At 37.3% G+C, this 13,007-nt stretch overlaps 1 long non-coding RNA gene across 1 annotated transcript; it reads left to right on the top strand.

The window, feature by feature from the left end:
• Positions 1-9,631: 9,631 nt before the first annotated feature.
• Positions 9,632-11,961, top strand: LOC308680920. The gene is made up of 4 exons (XR_014028966.1): positions 9,632-9,701; positions 10,180-10,219; positions 10,696-10,770; positions 10,861-11,961. It is a non-coding gene; the product is annotated as an uncharacterized lncRNA (long non-coding RNA).
• The last annotated feature ends 1,046 nt before the right edge of the window (positions 11,962-13,007 follow it).

Genomic DNA, 13,007 nt, shown 5'->3' with positions numbered 1-13,007 from the left:
TCCCCAGGACCAGGATTGGGAACCATTGCTGTAGACACTCGAAGTTGATAGGGCTCCCTGAAGTGATCCCAATTACGTCGTCACGTCGACGTTACGTCTCCCGTTCCCTCCTTCAGGGAACGAGGGTTACATCAGTAACCGAGACGTTTTCTTTCATGTTTTATTTAAGAATGACATGAGAATAAAGTAACACTTGATATTTTAACATGACATGTCATAAGTATATCTATGGTAAGAGCTCTTTTCAGTCACTGCATTCTTTTCATGATTATTTTCTTTTTTCCTTTTGCATTTCGCTGTAATAGAGTTGCTGTGGAGTACTTGTATTTAACGTTACTGTCGTAAATACCACTCACGCAGAGCCGTCTCTGCACTCACGGCCTGATCCCCTCCCCCCTGTATAACAGTACCTGTTCAGTAGGATGGAAGCGTCGGACATCGAACAGGCAAAGATAGACTCCGAAGATGTCTACTGACCAGGTAACATTTCACCATTACAGTAGTCATTATGCTACTGCATAATTGTGTTTGTTGTGCTATTGAAGATGAACTACTGATGATGGTAATAGGATAATAATAAGTTTTATTTTTTTCAGTTTATCATTTTCTTTTCCTTGACTCTTCTGACCGTGTTTTCTTCATTTTCTTCGTCGACTCTGCCATGATTCACGTCTGAAATGCATGCTAGTGTCTTCCATAGAGGTTGCTTCATATGTTGTTAATGTATGTTACGTCGTGCCGTAAAGCAAGTTGTGGTTCTCGCAAGATTTGGCGGGGCGCCACCTCTCAATCCTGCATTGCTGGTTTAGCCAGCGGCGTCCCTCCCCCCCACCCCCCGCTTTGCTATCGGGATAATTCGCCCTACCCCGAGTTCGTTTACCATCAAAATGACTTTGAAGCTGTTATATTAAGGTACAAATCTTGCATAGTGTGCCTTTAAGTCTGCTGATTAAAACAAATAAAGAACCAATGTAGGAGAATAGTTATTATTCTCAAACAGCAGGAAACTCTGTATATTCATGCAGTGTGCGCATGTCAAAAAATGTATTCCAATTTAAAACTTGTGACATTGAAGCTTTGTGAAGCACATCAACCCGATCACATGTTTACAGCATTCATGTAAACACTATGTTCGGATTCATCAATCAGAATGAATTCAGTCCGATTGAAACAAAAGCTGTGCATGTAAACGTAGCCAATGGGCCCTATCTTGCACCCAGCGCAATTGACTTTGTACAGCGACGCATGTTTCATTCCTATTTTGCACCCGCGCAAAGTGCGCTTTTCCCTCCACAGAAGCACGTCGCTAAACTAGGGAATGAACTTGCGCTCCCTGGGCGGTTCAGCGCAAAAAAGGAGGCGTGTTCAGGCGCAAATGTTCCTTCATGCTATTTTGTGCAACGCGCATACACTTTGATTCTCTCATCAACACAGAAGCAGCAGTTTTCATTTTTGCAAATCATACATTATTATGATAGATAGATAGCATCTACGATTACAATAGCAATACGCCAAGGAAAAAGCGCGCCTGCTTTTAAAGGGAATGTGAGATGATGCTCTGATTGGTTTATTTCACGTTACGCCCAAACCACACCTATGAATAATGAAGCTACTTCAGACCAACCCATTTTAGATTTGCGCCTGGCGCAAGAGTCATTTATCCCGCCGGTAAAATAGCAACAGCGCCGAGACCCGCCTACAAAGTTACTTGCGCTTTGTGCTTTGACACTTGCGTTTCAGATCGTTAAAATAGGGCCCAATGTCTGTGATTGTATTGGCAGTAGCAAGTCTCTGTACTTGCTCTGCAGCAGCAGCGTAGCAGATCTATTCCAACAAGACCCAATTAACATTGCCATATTCATTACCATGCCAATCTCAATTACCATACCAATCTACAGAGATTTGTGATGACATAACCCCATTAATAAGAGTGGCATATTTAATCTAAATGTGAATATAAAAAATGAAAACAGAGTTTAAATCATTCTGTTTACTTATATTATTTGAATAAAAGAGTGCATTCGCATGTAGTGTCCGTATGGTGCACACATACTTACGCCTAGTTTATTTTTAATAAACCCCAATATGTGCATGGAAATTTGCGTACAAACATTTCTATGGCCATTTTTTATACATCAGGCCCCAGGTGTAAAAAGGCCCTTAGCCCTTTCTAATCCTGAAGACCTTGATTAATTTGTTCAGGTGTGTTTGATTAGGGTTGGACTCAGCAGGAAAGTTGAGCTCAAGGGCTAGAGTTGAGAACCCCTGCTATAAACTATATTATTGCTCTAACCATGCTAAATGTGACTATAAGGCATAAAGATATTATGACTATAAACATTAACATCATGATTCTCTGTAAAGCTGCTTTAAACTTGTATTGTGAAAAACACCAAATCAATTTGACTTGCCATTTTTTATAAGTTAAAACAAGCTTACATATACTATATTGTCCAAATTGTTTCTCTGAATGAAAAACACACAAACCCTCTACAGCAGTGGTCTCAAACTCAATTCCTGAAGGGACACAGTTTTACTCCAACCATAATCAAGCACACCTGATCAAGCTGATCAAGGTCTTCAGGATTACTAGAAACTTCCAGAGTTGGAGCTGGTTGGAGCTAAACTGTGCAGAGCTGTGGCCCTCCGGGAAAGCTATTTTAAACCTATCAAGATATGTATTGATTCTTGTTAAAGTATTTGTGAACTCTTTTTTCTTTTCTTTTTTTCTTTTTTTAAGCTATTTATCCCAGGTCTAATTATAACACATTGACCAGAAACTTGCAATAATGTTTGTTTGAATTGCACCCTACCTAAAACAGCTCTTGATATCTATATTATGATTAAATAGTCAGGCATGTGAGGTGTGTGTTATTCTCAGCCATACCCCCCAAAAAACAAACAAAAAAAACATTAAAACATAACTGTGGCGAGCAATGCAGCACAAAACATTTCCTCTAAAACATTACTATCATTATGTTTCTAATTATGCAGACAGAAAATGTCAAAACTCCAGTAAATTCTGTCCAAGAAGCTGTTCTCTTCAAGGTTGTTAGGTGCTCTTTTGAGGGATATGCAGGCTATGAAACAAGAAATCCAAGGTCCTATTAAAATCTTTATTAAAATATGGATATAACGTCATAAAATCTCACTACTGAGAGCTTCCCATCAGGGTGTGATGACTTCATTTTCTAGTGGCAGTGGGTCATTGTGACTTTCATTGTTATAGCCCCATCCTATTATAGAATATAGATTATAGATCCCATAATAGTACTTATAGTTTAGATTATAGTACTTTGAGCTTTGTAACCTTGCAGATCTTTTTTATGCTCAGGCAGCAACATTACAGACCAGCTTAAGTAAAAAAAGTGGAAAATCATAAATGGAAAATCATCACCCATTTAAATATTACACCTTTTCATTTCAAATCACAAATCCAAAAACAAAACAACAAATCATAAAGGCAATGGAAAGACTAAAAACAAAATAACAAATCAGAAAACACAACAACAAATCTGAAAACAAAATAGAAAGTCAGAAAACACAACGACAAGTCAGACAAAATGGAAAAGGTAGGTATATGAGACGAATGGAATACTGACCGCTGATTGGATGAGATATCGGTAAATCAGGACTTGTAGAAATTACAGCAGACTGCGGCAGGAGAAAGTCGATTTGCGCGTGCATGTGTAAATATTAGAGCTGTCTATTTAGCCGTGATTAATAATCACTTAGTGTGATTATTATGGATATATATATATATATATATATATATATATATATATATATATATATATATATATATATATATATATATATTAGGGCTTGCATATACTAGTCGAGTAGTCGATCGATCGACTACTTCAACCACTAGTCGACGCTGTCGGAAACAATCGAGTACTCGAGCGTCCATTAACCATAAATGAATTAAAAATGGCGAATGTCACCAACAGACACCACACGTCAGATGTGTGGAAGTATTTCATCAAGGATGACAAAAATATTGTAATTGGCCAACTCTGCAAGAGGCCGTTCACATATTGCGTCTAAAAACGTGTGGAAAGCGCGCGCGGCCGTGCCGCTGTCTCCTACAAGCGCTCGCGCTCCCGTGGCGTCTGTCGTTGCTATGCAAACAAACTGCGCTCTCCATGATGACGACGAAGAAGTATCATTCAGCAAAGGATTAATTCATTTCTAGCCCTTGCATTAGCTTTACTACTAGATATATTTCTGGAGATGAGAAGGCAAAACCCGCCTGGAAAAACTAGCGCACCATGTTGCTTTCATTATGAGCGCGCTCGCCTACATTTGAAATAACGACCTTGAGCGCGGAAAAGACGCGATATGTGAACGGGCCCTAGAAGCTAGACGTCTGAAATGAAAGGCAAGAACGGCTATTTATTTGGCTTTAGACTTGTACATGAAAATTTAAAAATGAAATGTCATAATTATAATGTTTTGAGAGTTTACTTATGTAATTGTTGCATTAGGCTATGAATAAATAAATGTTTATTGATAAGATCTAGCTATTTCATGTCTTTTCATTTACAGTAGCATGAACGACGAGTAGTCGAGTAACTCGAGTATTGTTTTGATAAGAAATCGACTAGCAGAAATCAGTAGTCGTGCAACCCCTAATATATATATATATATATATGTATATATTAAAATCGTCCTACCATAGGCTATCTGGTTTGGTCAGACAAAATAAAAAAAATGGTCTGGTAAAGGGAGAGAGTGGCGTGCAGAGTAAGAACAGCAGATTTAGCTTTTGATAAAAAATGACAACGTTTAATCTGTACAGAGGTAAAGGGAAGGGAAGGAGGCCTTCACAGGGGAGAGCCTAGTTGACACTTAAGGACTGCGTTGTCGTCGTGTCCACACCTGGACTGCGGTAAACCTCAAGATAAACAGAGAGACTAATATTAACGTAGATGCCACCCTTAGGTTACTTTTATTGTACCCGTAGGTAAATTTGTTTTACAGTGCAATGACTATGGCATCCAATACAAAAACACACAACATAGAACACTCCACAATACATAGGAACAAATAATTAAATACTCATACTGAATAAAGTGCTCTCAAGAAAGTGCTCTCAAAACATTAAATGTGGTCTTTGTAAAAGAACCTTAAGAAGAACCTAAAAACAAACAACTTAAAAATCAATAAAAAACAATTTAACATAAAAACAGATAAAAATCATAAAACCCTATTACAACATTTCTGAGAACCACCTCTACATTTTGTTAATCATATTAATCGCATTTGGTACGAAGCTGCTCTTATATCTTTTCGTTCTACACCTTGGAACTTTATACCTCTTTGCAGACGGCAATAACTGAAACTCACTGTGCAGGGGGTGAGAGTCATCATGTAAGATTGAGAAGGCCATCCTTTGTAACTGTTTGGTATACAGGGATGCCACTCCTGGTTTAGACTCACCTATCAAACGGCCAGACCATTTTACTATCTGGTCTAACTGATTTTTTGCCTTTAAAGATTTATGACCATACCATACTACAGTGGAGAAGGACAACACAGATTCAATAAAAGCATGATAAAACATTTTCATTATTGTTCGGTCAAGATTAAACACAGATAATTTCCTTAGGCAATATAAACGCTGGTGCCCCTTTTTGCACAGAGCCTCACAATTCTTTTCAAAATTCAGTTTCTCATCAATAATAGTCCCAAGGTATTTGTATGATTGTACATACTCTATTGTTTGGCCTTTAATTGAGGTAGGTTCACTTGGATGAGTACTTTTCCTAAAATCAATGATCATATCCTTGGTCTTTGATATGTTAAGCTGTAAGTAAGATTTCTCACACCAATTGACAAAATCCTCAATAATTGGGCCATGTGAGGTCTCATTCTCCTTAAGTAAACTCAAAATAACTGAGTCATCCGCATACTTTATGATAATTCTGTTATCATACAAGCTTTGACACATATTTGTATATAAAATAAATAAAAGTGGAGACAGCACACATCCTTGAGGAGACCCTGTAGAGGAACTCCTCTGTTCAGATAAGACACCATTTACTCTGACTCTCTGTGTTCTGTTAGTTAAGAAATCCAAAATCCAACCCATCAAATTATTGCTTAACGCAAACTGATCTAAGAGCCTCTTGATTAAAATGTGTGGTTAAATTGTATTAAAGGCTGAAGAAAAATCAACAAATAAAAGTCTAGCATATGTCCTCTGGCCATCCAAATGTCTTAATAGCAAATTTAGCATTGTGACTATAGCGTCCTGTACTCCTCTGTGAGGTCTATATGCAAACTGCATAGGGTCCAATTTATGTTCGGTCAACCTTAGGATCTCAGACCGCACTAATTTCTCAAAGATTTTCATTAGAACGGAAGTCAAAGCAACCGGTCTAAAATCATTAAACATCTTAGGACCACTGCATTTAGGGACAGGGATGACCACCGCATCCTTCCAGAGGATCGGTACATGTTGTGTCTTCAGAGACTTATTATAAATCTCATGAAATACAGGGCTCAGTTCTTTTGCACATGACTTTAATAGTCTGCCACAGATGCTGTCAGGACCTGGGCTTTTATTTGCCTTTACAAGTCTAAAAGCTTTTTCAACCTCCTGAAGGTCGATGTTAAAATGCTGATCATCCATTAATTTAAAATTCAACTCCTGGATTTCTTTACTGAAATCCAAATTGTCAAAACGACAGTAAAAGTAGTTGAGTGCATTGCCAGTTCAAAATCAGAATTAAAACCATTTAAAGTAACCTGAATGCTGCAGTTTGAGTTCTGAAGGCCTACTATGGTTTTCATATTTGCCCATGCTGAGCCAGGATTTTTGGATGCCATCTTATTTTCTAATTTTTCCTTATAGCTTTGTTTAGCTTTAAGGATTTCAGTCTTCAAATCCTTAGTAGCCACATGTAAGTCCATAGTTGTTCCGTGTTTAGATGCAAATTTTTTCCTTTGTAAACAGGACTTAACTGATTTAGTAACCCAGGGCTTATTGTTGGAATAGATTTTGACCTTTTTACATGGGATTATCATGTCCCTGCAAAAAGCCATATATGAGCATGTAACATCAACCATTAAGTCCAAATCGTCACCACAGTCCTGTTTAAAAATGTCCCAATCTGTACAGCTGTAACAGTCTTGTAGACAGGACACATCATCTTCTGACCACACTCGGATGTCCTTAGTCACTGTTTTCTCCCTTTTTAAAACAGTCTTATATGTGGGCAGCAAATGGACACAATTGTGATCTGACGAGCCCAAGGGAGCCAGAGGAATAGATTTCACGAGTTCACATCTACATATAATTAATACAATAAGTTTATGCGTATTTGGCGTGCTGTCCGGGGGGAGGGCTCCGAGCTCGGAGTTAGGCCCGAACCCAAAGTACTCCCCCCAGTTGGTAAGTGTAGATGGATCTGGAAGTGTAGATGGAACTGGAAGTGAGGAGATGGGGTGGAGGAGGGATGCTGACAAACTTTCAATGAACAGACACAGGTCTGCTGTGAATTTATACTCTGTCATTGAGTTGATTACTGATTAATCTCCAGCTGTGCATAATTTGGTTAATTATCTGAACCTGCTCCTCCCGAACTTTGTTAAATAAAACCTCATTTATATGCACCTCTCACCGATCCATAACACAGATCTAAAGTCTTTCCCCGTCTGGTCGGACAGGAGACATACTGATGGAAAGTTTTAAGAGTCTGTTTTAGGGAGACATGATTAAAGTCACCAAGGATGAAGTTTGGTGCCTCCGGTGAGATTGACTGTAACCTCTGTACAACATCAAATACTGTACTAGTAGCCGACGCGGAGTTTGCCTTCGGGTGAATGTAAACTGTTGTAATAAAAATCTGAGGGAACTCTCGAGGTAGATAAAACGGTCTCAGGGACACCGATAAAAGTTCTATGTCAGGCGTACAAATACGCTCTCTGACAGTAACACATGAGCAATATCGCTTGTTGACATACAAACATACCCCTCCTCCTTGGGTTTTCCCCGTCACCTTTGATAGTCGATCCAAACGAAAAGGGGCTCCGAATCCATCCATACACAAATCGACGTCCCGGTCACTCTCTGTGAGCCATGTTTCAGTAAATGCCATAATACAACAGTTCATAAAATCCTTTTGGTAGCGGACATTTCCTTGAAGCTCATCCACTTTGTTCCTTAGTGATTGTACATTTCCCATAATCATCGAAGGCAATGGAGCCCGGTTGCTTCCCGGACAGTGTTAGGAAGACTGTTCCAAAGTTTTGGTGCTAAATAGGAAAAGAATCTACCACCAGCAGTCGATTTTGATATTCTAGGTATTATCAACTGGCTGGAATTTTGATAGACGTGAAGGACTATAATGCATTAAGAGCTCGCTCAAATACTGAGGAGCTAAACCATTTAGTGCTTTGTAAGTAATCAGCAATATTGTAAAATTTATACAATGTTTAATAGGGGGCCAATGCAGTGTTGACAGAACTGGGCTTATGTGGTCATACTTCCTGGTTCTGGTAAGAACTCGAGCTGCTGCATTTTGGACCAGCTGAAGTTTAATTATTAACCGTGCAGGGCAACCACCCATAATAGCATTACAATAATCTAGCCTTGATGTCATGAGCGCATGAACTAATTGTTCCGCATTTGTCATTGAGAGCATATGACGAAATTTAGATATATTTTTAAGATGAAAAAATGCGGTTTTACAGATACTAGACACGTGACTTTCAAATGAAAGATTGGTATCAAAGAGCACACCCAGGTTCCTAACCGATGACGAAGACTTTACAGAGCAGCCAACAAGTGTTAGACAGTATTCTACACTGTAAAAACTAAAGGAGCCTCAAATATCCTGTAGGATACTCAAGGAACTTAAAAATGTAATTTAAGTGCCTCAAAGCTCTTTCTCCTATAGTAGGGTTACTGGAGGAGCATTGACAATATTTGAGGTTCTTGCTGGAACTTATGGGATCCTTTAAGCACTTTGTATTTAGTTCAGAGGTTCTGGAGTCACCTTTTCATCACCATGAGACCTCGAAGTGCTTTGGGGGAAAATACAGGAACTTGAATGTGATAAAAGGGTTATTGGAAGATCTTTTAACATTTAAGTGGTTCCTGGAGGATCTCTTATGTTAAAGCCAGCATCTGGAGGAACCCAGTGGTTCAGTGAGGCCAGAATGATATTATTATTATCCAATTATTACTTAAGTTTGATTCAGTATACATACCCAGGTGAAAAATACGTAGGCTACTATTAAAAATGTACTTCAGTGTGTTTTTAGTGGGCCTTCAATACAAATATAACCTACTTTAATGCATTTTAATACATTTAACAGTAGCCTACGTCTTTTTCACCTGGGTAGCTTACATTTATTTAGTAGCTATAGGCCTGTTTTATTGATTAATTTAAACCTTAAACAACAACACTAAATAATAATAATATTAATAATAAAAATTCATTAATTATTGTTGAATAAATAATAGTAATAAAATAATATTTTTTACTTCTTCATAAATGATTATTTGAAGAAGAAGAACCAGGAGGATAAAGGTTTTATTCAGTCACGAAACTGCTGCTATTCCTCTGCTGTCGTCGCTTCAGTGATGCTCGCGCGCAACAAAGCTCAGCTGATCGACGTCATCGACTTTGAAAGTAACGGCTCTCCTCATCAAAGCTTCCGCTGTTTGTTCGGCTCTCCGTTACAAGGTTTGTAAACTCGCCAAAGAAATATAAATACTCACTATATATTCAAACACACATATATATAAACTAAATGTATTATACATTACTACGTTTTTACAGTGTTTACCACTCGTTTATTGTACAGTATCTGGTATGAAGGTTTTAGCCGCGATGCTAACTACGTTGATCTAATGAACAAATGGAAACTATTTATTTATTGTCTTAGATTGATTTAAATTTAGTCATTCAATTCAACATATTCTGTACAACTGTGTCTTCAAATTGCTGATATACAGCCTAACTAATTTAGCTGATTCCTGCTGTCATCATTGGCGTTTGTTATGAATAACAAAAGCAGGTTAATATAGTTTGGTCTGTTTTTGTTTAGCCTAACTTTACTTAATACAGGTGCCCTCATTCTCTCACATACCATTTTGAATCCATTTAGTGGTCAATAAATATTATGTTGTGAATAACCAGCTTTGTTATTTTGTTTCCCCAGAACAACCAGTACAATGTTTCAGTGGCAACATTGAATTACAGTAAGTACCTGCACCACATGCAAGTACTTTATTACTATGAACTCTGTGTGCAATTGTATTGTTTGACTGTGTACTTGTTTTTTAATCAGTTATTCTCTGAAAATCTCAAATCTCATTCATGTTACATCATGTAATATCACAGGTTTGGAGCCAATAATGCTATGCATGTTTTATAGGCTATACCTTAATCATATGGATTTGAATATAAGACATTTGAACCCTGAATTATAACTTCAAGTTTGGTCTTTTTCGGCAAAAAAGGGAAAAAGCTATTAAATGGCTTCATAAGACTTACAACACAAACCATAACACATGAGTTGTGAATTCATTGATTATTTTTAGGATATTTTCTGGGACATTTTTGGAGCTTAACCATTTTTACATAAATTGTTGCATTGAATTAAACTAGACAAGTGTGCATAAGAATGGTTACATGAATGATTTACACAATTTTTTTCTGCTTGTGTTTCATGCAGTGAAAGCGAATGGTGACAGGGGTTGCATTATGCCTGAGATCTGCTTTTGGGTTCCACAGACAGAAAGTCAAACAGGTTTGGAACGTCACTAGGCTGAGGAAATTATTTAAATTTCACAACTATCACTTTAATAACCTTACTAATAGTACATTTTGTACTTTGCAGGGACCTCGGTAAGCTGAAATACAAGTTTGAAGTTTGAACAAGAATAAAAATCCTCCTGTAGACCTGAAAATCATTGAAGTGCCTGGACCATCCACCAGAAAAGAAGAAAAACAAACAAAAAAAGAAGCTGATGCACCTTTTCACTTTTCTAACTCGTTAAGTACCTCACATGTCCCTTGTGAAGATTTTATAATTGATTGCATTTTATGTTGCAGTGAGTAAATGTGCGTCACATTTGTGAATTTCGTGAAATTACACTGGCAAAAAGGTCCATTGACCATTGTCAGCAGTGTAGAAATGTAATGTATGAACCACCACTCAAAATTGCTGATCGTGTGGATTCTTATTGAAATGACTGAATTCACCAGTGAACATTCACAGAACAACAGATAATTTTACTGCACCTTAACTCTGTTAAAATGGAAAATGTTTTCTGCTTGTTGTAAGGAATACTGTTTCCGGGTCGAAGCCTCTACTTCTACTTCCTTTATCTTGTTTCTAGATATTGAGAATACTCAACAACCATTTATGAGCACTGTTGATTCAAGTCACACATTTAAGCTTTTCAAAAACCATAGTGTACATTACAGTCTCCAGTCTCACGGCATCCCAGACTTCAACATTTTATGATTCAAAATAGCTGAATAGCTAAACCATCTGAGATTTCGGAATAGAGATAAAGGTTAGGATCATAATTTTCAGGAATATTACAGAACAATGAGTGCATATTAGCACTGTTGTTGTTTTTTTGGCATCTGAGAGAGCTTTTGGACTTGGAAACAGTGATGTCAGACTAACCATCGGACTGAAACACAAATGTTTTAAAGTTAAGTGAAGATGGACATTTTTAATTAGTCAATTTTAATTTTTTACATTGATTTATTACATGGAACATGTGTTTTCTATGCATTTTGTTGAGATGTCTTTTCTTGTGTAGCCTATTGTATACACATGGTTGATTATTCATGTTACTTATGTATTATGCAATTTTTTGTCTGTGTATTCATTGATATTAATCTATTACTTGCTTTTTTCGCCAAGTGCATTGAAGTGTATGTATAAAAATGGATCTAAAATATGTAATAAACAATTCTTATTTTGTATTTGGTTCAGTTTGTTTATTATAATAGAAGTTTATGGTAACCGTAGTAACAACATGAAATTAATTTAATACAAATAAAATAAAAATAGAAATTTGGTTCCTGGAGGCACCCAAAGTGGTTCCACACAGTGCTTCATATAAGAGTTCCTCAGGAAACCTGTGTGGTTCCTCAGAGAACCGCCCCTTTTTAAAGGGTGCCTAGAGGATCTACAGACGGTTCCGCCGGTGTGGCGAAGTGAAGAACCCCAAAAGGTTCCTCCAGGCACCTTTAATTTTTACAGTGTAGGCTATTACGTGAGGAAGTTTTTTGTCCAATAATTAGAATCTCTGTTTTTTCAGAATTAAGTAGTAGAAAATTACTAGTCATCCAGTTTTTTATATCAGCTATGCATTCCGTTAATTTTGTGAATTGGTAAGTTTCGTCAGGGCGTGAAGAAATATAGAGTTTAGTATCATCAGCATAACAGTGAAAGCTAATGCCATGTTTCCTAATGATATCTCCTAATGGTAGCATGTACAGAGTGAACAGCAGCGGTCCTAGTACTGAGCCTTGTGGTACTCCATACTGAACTTGTGATCGATGAGTAATCTCTTCATTTACTGCTACAAACTGATAATGGTCAGATAAGTATGATTTAAACCATGCTAATGCAATTCCACTAATGCCAACATCATTTTCGAGTCTATTTAAAATATTATCAAATGCAGCACTAAGATCGAGTAACACCAATAGAGAGATACAACCACGATCAGATGATAAGAGCAAAACATTTGTAACTCTAATGAGAGCAGTCTCAGTACTATGGTACGGTCTAAATCCTGACTGGAAATCCTCGCAGATTTCTTTCTAAAAAGGAACATAGTTGTGAGGATACTGCCTTTTCTAGTATTGTAGGCAGAAAAGGTAGATTCGAGATTGGCCTGTAATTGACTAATTCTTTAGGATCAAGTTGATTTTTTTTACAAGCAGTTTAAAGGGACTATGTGTAGTTTTTTAGGTATTTTTTTATCTAAAATCAATATTTTTATTCATAAATATGCCCTC

The sequence above is a fragment of the Scardinius erythrophthalmus genome (genome assembly GCF_964197995.2).
Source record: "Scardinius erythrophthalmus genome assembly, chromosome: 20".
NCBI classification, from domain to species: Eukaryota; Metazoa; Chordata; class Actinopteri; order Cypriniformes; family Leuciscidae; genus Scardinius; species Scardinius erythrophthalmus.
This window is presented reverse-complemented; position numbering and strand designations above follow the sequence as displayed.